We start from the raw sequence: 8,571 nt of genomic DNA on the forward strand, positions 1-8,571 counted from the left end.
TGGCCTGATTCTGCTCCTATACCTTATGGTCTTATAGTCTTATGCCCCTATCATACTCTTCTTACAAGTATCTTATGGGATAATCGTATCTCTGGGAATTGCTATCTATGTGTATAGCTAGTGTGATGATGCTGCTCCTTTAACAAGGTTATTCTGTCCTTCCTTTTCGAGAGGGATTGTAAAGGCAGAGGTGCTAAAATCTCTGAAATGGCTACTTTAACAATAACTAACAGATGCTGCCTAAGTCAACAATCATAAGACTTTCAGGTTTTCTTTTGAAACACGGGAATGGCCAGTTCTCCCAGTTCATGTTTTTTTTTCTAGTTTTGGGATAGTTTTATCTGGGCACTCAAAGAAAGAGCTCCATGCTGATCCCCCCTCTCTCTCTCTCTGACATCTCTCTCCTGGAAGAACCTGTTTAATTTTACCTTTTTGCCAAGGGGTGTGTTTATCAGATGTTGCAGGAAATCGGAATAGGTCTTTTTTAAGTTGAGTTTTCGTGTTGGTTGGGATTTCAAATTGTCATTTTATTCAAAATTCGGTTTTCTTTTGTTTGTGTGTGAATAAATTCTGTTTTGTTTGAAACCGAGTGGTTTGATGAGCTGCATCGCTTCTGGAATATTCACCTTACGTCAGCTTAAAACAATCGGAAAAGTTAGGTTCTTGAACTGATTTGATGGGGTCTGGCCTGGTCCATAACACAGAGGGGGTCCATTGCTGGATTTGTTATATAGTTCTGATTTGGGATTAAAGTTGTTAGACTCAAAGGCAGCGGGTAGTGAGTGTTAGGGTCGTTTGTTCCGGGTGTTGAATTTGGTTGGTTTAAATAGTGCTCGGTGAAGCAATGGCTCTTTCAGTCACTAAGAGATTTCTCATGGTGGAAGAAGTGACTTTAGGTGAACAAGACAAAACTGCTGGAATTGGCAGGTAAGCTGGAGTTGGAGTTACCTTCATCCATAAGAAAAGCTTAGCATTTAACTTCGCTGGAAGCACCATCAGAATCTTTGAAGATGGCTAAAATTCAATTGAAAATAAAGCAGCTCGAGTTAGAGGCAAAAGAAAAAGAAAGAGAAAAGGAAATGAAGCAGCTTGAATTACAATTGTCTGCTTCGACCAGAGGGAAGGTTATTGCCTCAGTGCATAAAAATATATGGAATGCTCATTGAATCTGAGACATTACAGCGAGAAAGTACAGTCCAAGGAAAAGAAGCCACACTGGGGTTCAATATTGCACCTTTCATCAACCAGTTCAAGGTGCCTGTCCATGTGTTTTTGCATTTATCCACACTGCCTCATATCTGATTAAGTGAGCCAGTGGAACTATTAATGCTGGATCTGATGAGCCTGGTCACTGATGAATTGTGTAGTGAAATCAGGGTTCAAGTACATTCATCTGGAAGAGTAACAGCAGTTCCATTTTGGTAAGAAATTTATGTGGACACAGATGTCTGTCTCGATACTTGGAATGATACTTCCCATTGGAAGCAAGCTGCCTTTGTTTTGGATAATCCAATCCAAGTTATTTCAGGAGATGAACTTAGACTGAAAATTCAGTATCACAAAAGTAGTATCTCAATGATTGTAAACCACGGATAGTTAATTTTAGTACTCAGTTTGTCATACCAGACTGAAAATGTTAACCGTGTTTCTGTCACCACGGATGTTGCCCGACCTGCTGAGTTTCTCCAACATAATTCTTTGTTTCAGATTTCTAGCTTTGTGTTTTCCCTTTATTATTATTTTAGAGTTGGGCTCATTTTTAAAAAAATGTAAATTGAATGGAGCTCTATTTTAGTGCATAAGTTATTGAGTATCAAAGAATTTAATTCTTTGTTTCAGATTTCTAGCTTTGTGTTTTCCCTTTATTATTATTTTAAAGTTGGGCTCATTTTTTAAAAAAAATGTAAATTGAATGGAGCTCTATTTTAGTTCATAAGTTATTGAGTATCAAAGAATTTGTCAAGTTGAATGGGAAGAAATACCGCGGTGGCACAGTGGTTAGCACTGCTGCCTCACAGCGCCAGGGACCCGGGTTCGGTTCCCGCCTCGGGCGACTGGCTGTGTGGAGTTTGCACATTCTCCCCGTGTCTGCGTGGGTTTCCTCCGGGTGCTCCGGTTTCCTCCCACAGTCCAAAGATGTGCAGGGTCAGGTGAATTGGCCACGCTAAATTGCCTGTAGTGTTAGGTAAGGGGGTATGGGTGGGTTTCGCTTCGGCGGGTCGGTGTGGACTTGTTGGGCCGAAGGGCCTGTTTCCACACTGTAATCTAATCTAAAAAAAAAATCTAAAAGCAGAGGAGAGAGAAAAATAACAGATCAAAAAGAAAAGGACAAAATCGCTTCAGCAAAACAAAAAGAAAACGAGAGAGAGGAAAGGAAGAAAGAGGGGGAGTTTGAAATTCATAAATTGGCACTTAGGAAAGTCGGCTTAAAAGGCTGGAGATGAAAGCTGAAGGTAAGCTTAGTGAGGAAGAGAGTGAGGATGAGCAGACCCATGGTAGCCAAAGGCCTGGTGGGGATCTGTTTAAATATATTCAAGCATTGTCTAAATTTGATGAGAAGGATGTAGAAGCCTTTTTCATCTTATTTGAAAAGGTGGCTAAACAATGCAGTGGCCAGTGACTATGTGGGTTTTGTTGATTCAAACAAAGCTTGGTAGAGCTAGTGAGGTATTTTCATCGTGATCAGAGGAAGTATCTGGGTCATATGAGGAGGTGAAGACAGCCACTTTAAGTGCATATCAGCTTGTGCCAGAAGCCTACAGACAATGTTTTAGGAATCTAAAGAGAGACCCTGGTCACACCTACATTGAGTTTGAAAGAATCAAAGTACTTTTGATAGGTGGATAAGGGCATTAAAAATAGAGCAAACCTATGAAGCTCTTGGAGAGATGATTATTTTGGACTTCAAAAATTCACTTCCTGAGGTAGTGAGAATTCATGTGGAAGAGCAGAGAGTTAACACGGCAAGGTTAGCAGCTGAAATAGCTGATGATTATGAGTTGGTTATTAAATCAAAGTTTGGCTTCCAATATCAATTTCAATCCATGAGGTATAGAAATTGTGGAAAAGAGAAATCCTCACATGGTAACGGAAAAGTGGATCTCAGTGAAGATCATAAGGATAACTTACCACAGGGTGAAAAGGAAACCCTTGAAGGGGAAAGAGAAGTTAAAAAGCTCTGGTGTTTTCACTGCAATAAAGTAGGTCGCGTGAAATCACATTGTTAGTCGGTTAGTGGGTTCTCTTCGCTGTATACCCAGGACCAAATACCAGACTAATGCCATTTACATGTTTGCTTATGACATCATCATAGTTGGTCGAATCTCAGGTGGCGATGAAACAGACTACAGACGGAAGGTTGATGACCTGGAAAAGCGATGCACTGAGAACAACCTAGCTCTCAATGCTGGCAAAACCAAGGAACTCATTATTGACTTTCGGCAAGATGTTACTCATGTCCCCCCTACACATTAACAGCACAGGGATGGAATGAGTGAAGAGTGTCAAGCTCTCCTTGGAGTGGTCATCTGCAACAAGCTTTCTTGAACTCTTCATGTGAACGCACTGGTTACAAAGGCCCAACAACATCTCTTCTTCCTCAGGCAGCTGAGCAAGTTTGGCATAATGGCAAATACCCTTGCCAACCATTAAAGGTATGCCATCAAATGCATTCTGTCTGGATGTATCACTGCCTGGAATGGCAACTGTACCATTCAAGATCGGAGATGGTTACAGAAGATGGTGAACTCAGCCTAGACAATCAAAAAGGCCAACCTCCCATCTATAGAATCCATCTACCAGGCCCACTGCCAAGCATTCTCAAAGATCCATCCCACCCTGGCAATGTTTTTCTACAACCTCTACTATCAGGGAGAAGGTACAGAAGCCTGAACACACGCACCAGCTTGATTTGAAACACTTTCTAACCTACTGTTGTTAGAATACTGAATGAAATCTCAAACTCTTAACATTCGCCTGTACCTGTATTTTTGTTTTTGCCTCTGTTTTCCTATTATTTAGTTATCTATGCTATTTAACTCTGTGATCTGCCTGTATTGCTCACAAGACAAAGCTTTTCACTGTGCCTCGGTATACGTGACAATAAATTCAATTCAAATCAATTCAATTCAATAGAGAAAGCACTGGAAAGACAGATGTAGGAAAAAAGGATAAGCCAGTGAATTTTGTTGGAGTGGTAACAGAAAGCACAGTGGAGGCCAAAAATCCATGCCAGAATGTACAGCCTGGTCGGAGGTTGGTTAAGGAGGAAGTGCCAGATCCTCTTATCCCATATACTTGTGAAGGTAAAGTTTACTCGCATAGGTCAGGAACAGCAGATAAAGAGGTTATAATATTAAGAGATACAGGATCCTCTCAATCTTTGATGAAGCGATATGTACCTCTGAAGGACTATTGCTGGAAAAGGTGCTAGTAACAGGAAGTCACGGTGAGAAAATAAGTGCTCATTTATGTAGAGTTAGGTTAGAGTGTCCAGTGAAGAGTGGAAAAGTCATGGTAGGAGTACTGGACAAATTTTCAGCTCCAGGAATACAATTTGTCCTTGCTAACAATATTGCTGGTTCACAGGTAGGAGTGCTGCCTACTGTGGTTGAAAAGTCAGTGGAAAAACAGGCAACTGAGGTATTACAGAAAGCATATCCTAGGATTTTTCCTGACTGTGTGGTAATGAGGTCACAAAGTCACCAGTTGAAACAGGAGAGATCCAAAAGAGTACAGATAAATAAGTTAAAGTGGAATTATCAGAGACCCTGTTTGATCAAATGGTTGAGACAAACCAGGAGCAGATGGATGACATCTTTAGCTCATAGAAATTAACTGAGTTGCAGCAGAAAGATGAAAAACTAAAGCAATTGTATCAAAGAGCATGCACAGAAAAAGAATCTAGATGCATCCCTGAGTGCTACTATCTCAAGAATGATGTCTTAATGAGGAAATGGAAACCATCACATATCCAGACAGATGAGAAATGGGCAGAAGTTCATCAAGGCAAAAGTGAGGAGTGCAGATGCTGGAAACCAGAGTTTCGAATCAGAAAAGCACAGCAGGTCAGGCAGCATCTGAGGAGCAGGAAAATCGACGTTTCGGGCAAAAGCCCTTCATCAGAAGTTAATAAAGTCATATTGCCAGTGAGTTATAGAAAGGAGGTGTTGCATGTAGCACATGAACTACCAGTACGAGGTCATTTAGGGCTAAGAAAACGTCAAGCTAAAATACGAAAACATTTTTCCTGGCCTGGACTGCACAAGGCTGTAGTTGAATTTTGCCAGACAAGTCATACATGTCAAGTCATTGGAAAACCACAAGCAGTAATAAAACTCATACTTTTAATATCTATTTTTGCATTTGAGGAACCTTTTACAAGAGTCTTAATTGATTGTGTAGGACTCCTACCTAAAACAAAAAGTCGGAATTAGTATTTGTTAACAATAATGGATGTGTCCACTAGATTTCCAGAGGTCATTCTATTATGTGATATCACAGCTAAGAGGATTGTAAAGGAGTTACTCAAATTTTTCACTACATATGAACCACAGAGATACAATCAGATCAAGGGTCAAACTTTACATCAAAATTATTCAAGGAAGTTATGGACAGCTTAGGAGTAAAACAACTTAAATCTACTGTGTACAATCCAGAATTGCAGGGAGTGCTAGAAAGATGGCATCAGACATTAAAAGCCATGTTGAGAGCCTACAGTCAAGACTATCCAAATCATTGGGATAAAGGAATTCCGTTAGCACTTTTTGCCATCTGAATGCATCAAATGAATCAACCAAATTCTGTCCATTTGAATTACTTTTTGGGCATGAAGTGAGAGGACCACTAAAATTTATTAAGAAGAAATTGGTAAATCATAATTCGGAGACCACATATTTGGATTATGCGTCAACCTTTAGGGAATGGTTAAATAGAGCAAGGGAGTTGACTAGACAGCATTTAAAAGTATCACAGCATACAATGAAATGGAAAGCAGACAAGAAATCAAAAACTTGCAATTTTGCTATTGGAGATAAGATGTCAGTGTTACTTCCAGTGATATGTGAACCTTTAAAAGCAAGTTTTAGTAGACCTTATCAAGTCAAAAGGAGATTGAGTGACGTGAACTATTTGGTAAGGACTCCAGACAAAAAGAAATCTCACAGTGTGTCATGTGAATATGCTCAAAAGGTATTTTGACAGGGAAGGAAAGCAAAAGATTACTGGTTACAACACAGAGTGAAGGACCAAGTCCAGAGGATTCTGAATTGGCATTCCTCAAATTAAATTGGACAATGAGGAAGTTGTCAAAAATTGGAATACATTATTGAGTTACCTTCCAGAAGAAAATCAAAATGACCTGAAAGAGTCATGGCTATCGCATGGGGAGATACGTGGAAATAAGCTGGGAAATGCTAACATAATTATGCATGATGTAGATGTAGGAGATGTTGTTCTGATTAAGCAACATCCTTACAGGCATAGCCCTCTAAAGTTGGCCCAGATTCAAAAGCAGATTAAACACATGCTCCAAAACAACATAATCGAAGTGAGTTGTAGTGACTGGAACTCACCCATAGTAATGATGCCAAAAATCAGATGGCACCCAATGGTTATGTAAGGGCTGTCACAACGTCAATGCAGTTACAAAGTCTGATGCACATCCGATTCCATATTTGGAAGACTGTATTGAATAGATGAGGCAAGCAACTTATATTTCTCAGTTGGACTTGCTCAGAGGATATTGGTAGGTACCTTTGTCCGAAAGAGGGAAAGTCAATTTCAGCTTTCATAACGCTGAATGGACTGTATCAGTTTAACGTCTTGGCATTTGGTATGAAAAATGCACCAATGACATTTCAAAGACTAATCAATAAGGTCATTTCTGGATTACTCAATTGTATAGTTTATATTGATGACCTGGTGATTTTTTAGTCACGCAAGGAAGGAACATTTGCAATATTTATCAGAATTGTTCAATCGACTTCGGGATAAACCTGGCTAAACGTGAATTTGCCAAAGCCCAAGTCACCTTCCTGGGCCATGTTATTGGACACGGACAAGTGGCCCCACTGAATGCAAAAACAAAGGTAATGTGTGAGTTTTCCAGACCATCGACAAAAAGAGCAGTACCCCGATTCCTGGGATTTTATCTGGAGCTCGTACCAAATTTTACCAGCGTGGCTGCTCTGCTCACTGAATTACTAAAGAAGGGCAAGAAGTTTCAGTGGATGGCAAATTGCCAGAAGGTGTTTGACAGCCTGAAAGCTGTGTTAACCACTGCCCCAGTGTTAACCACACATAATTATGCAAAACCATTCAAGGTGGCTATCGATATGAGTGATGTGAGTGTCGGTGCTGTGCTCTTTACAGAAAGACGATGGGAAGATAGAAAGACCTATCAGATATTTCTCCAGGTAATTGAACATTCATCAGCAGAAATATTCAACATTTGAGAAGGAGACTTTGAGCTTGGTGTTGGCATTACAACATCTCATTGTTTATGTTACTAGTAATGAATCTAAAATAATTATGTACACTGATCATAACACATTGAAGTCTGTGGAGCAATTTAAGGATAAAAATTCCAGACTGGTTAGATGGAACTTGTTGTTCTAGCCATTCAATTTGAAAATTGTGCATGTGGCAGGTTGTGAAAACATGATTGCTGATGCACTGTCAAGGATGAGAAATGGAGGTGTTCAGTGGCAGGAGTAAATGGACTGAAATAAAATGTTTTGTGCATGTTTGCATGGTTATAGTCAATGTAATGTATATGTGTTGTACTGCACTAACAATGCAAGATTAAGGGGTTTTAAAATGAAGCCATCTTTGGATATTCATGCTTCTCTTTTTTTAAGGGATAAGGTGTGATGGTGCTGCTTCTTTAACAAAATTATTCTGTCCTTGTTTTTTTTCTCGAGAAGTGTGGTAAAAGCAGAAGTGCCTAAATGTCTGATCTGGCTACTTTAACATTGGCTAACTGATGCTGCCTAAGTCAACAATCAGAAAAGACTTTCAGGTTTTTTTAAAAACACTTGTACAGGGCGACCACTGTTTCCACGGGTCCAATTACCGCTGTTTCAGTTATCTGTGGTTTACTGTGGCCTGAACATATTGCATGGAACATTCCAGAACCAGGGACCGGGGGCTGCCAGGGATGTAAATTTCCCATTTAAATGAATGCGTCCACTATGTTGGGCATTGGCGGTAGGCCTTGGAACATATCCCCTGTAGGAATGGGGGGGTCTACCGTACAATGAAAGGGGAATGGCCAGTTCTCCCAGTTCAAGGTTTTTTTCTAGTTTGAGGTTAGTTTTAGCTGGGCACTCAAAGAAAGAAAGGCTGATCCTTTCTCTCTCTGCCATCCCTCTCCGGTAAGAACCTGTGTTTGATTTTACCTTTTTGCCAAGGGGTGTGTTCATGGGATGTTGCAGGAAACCAGAACAGCCCTTTGTTAAGTTGCATTTTCATGTCAGTTGGGTTTTCAAATAGCTATGTTACTCTAAATTTGGTTTTCTTTTGCTCGTGTGTAAATAAATTGTTTTACTTACAACCGAGTGGTTTGACCAG

The 8,571-nt window shown here is 40.0% G+C and overlaps 1 pseudogene; it reads left to right on the plus strand.

The window, feature by feature from the left end:
- Positions 1-844: 844 nt before the first annotated feature.
- On the plus strand, positions 845-1,817 carry LOC122551939 (annotated as a pseudogene).
- Positions 1,818-8,571: the final 6,754 nt, after the last annotated feature.

This window comes from Chiloscyllium plagiosum, chromosome 7 (genome assembly GCF_004010195.1).
Source record: "Chiloscyllium plagiosum isolate BGI_BamShark_2017 chromosome 7, ASM401019v2, whole genome shotgun sequence".
Classification (NCBI taxonomy): domain Eukaryota; kingdom Metazoa; phylum Chordata; class Chondrichthyes; order Orectolobiformes; family Hemiscylliidae; genus Chiloscyllium; species Chiloscyllium plagiosum.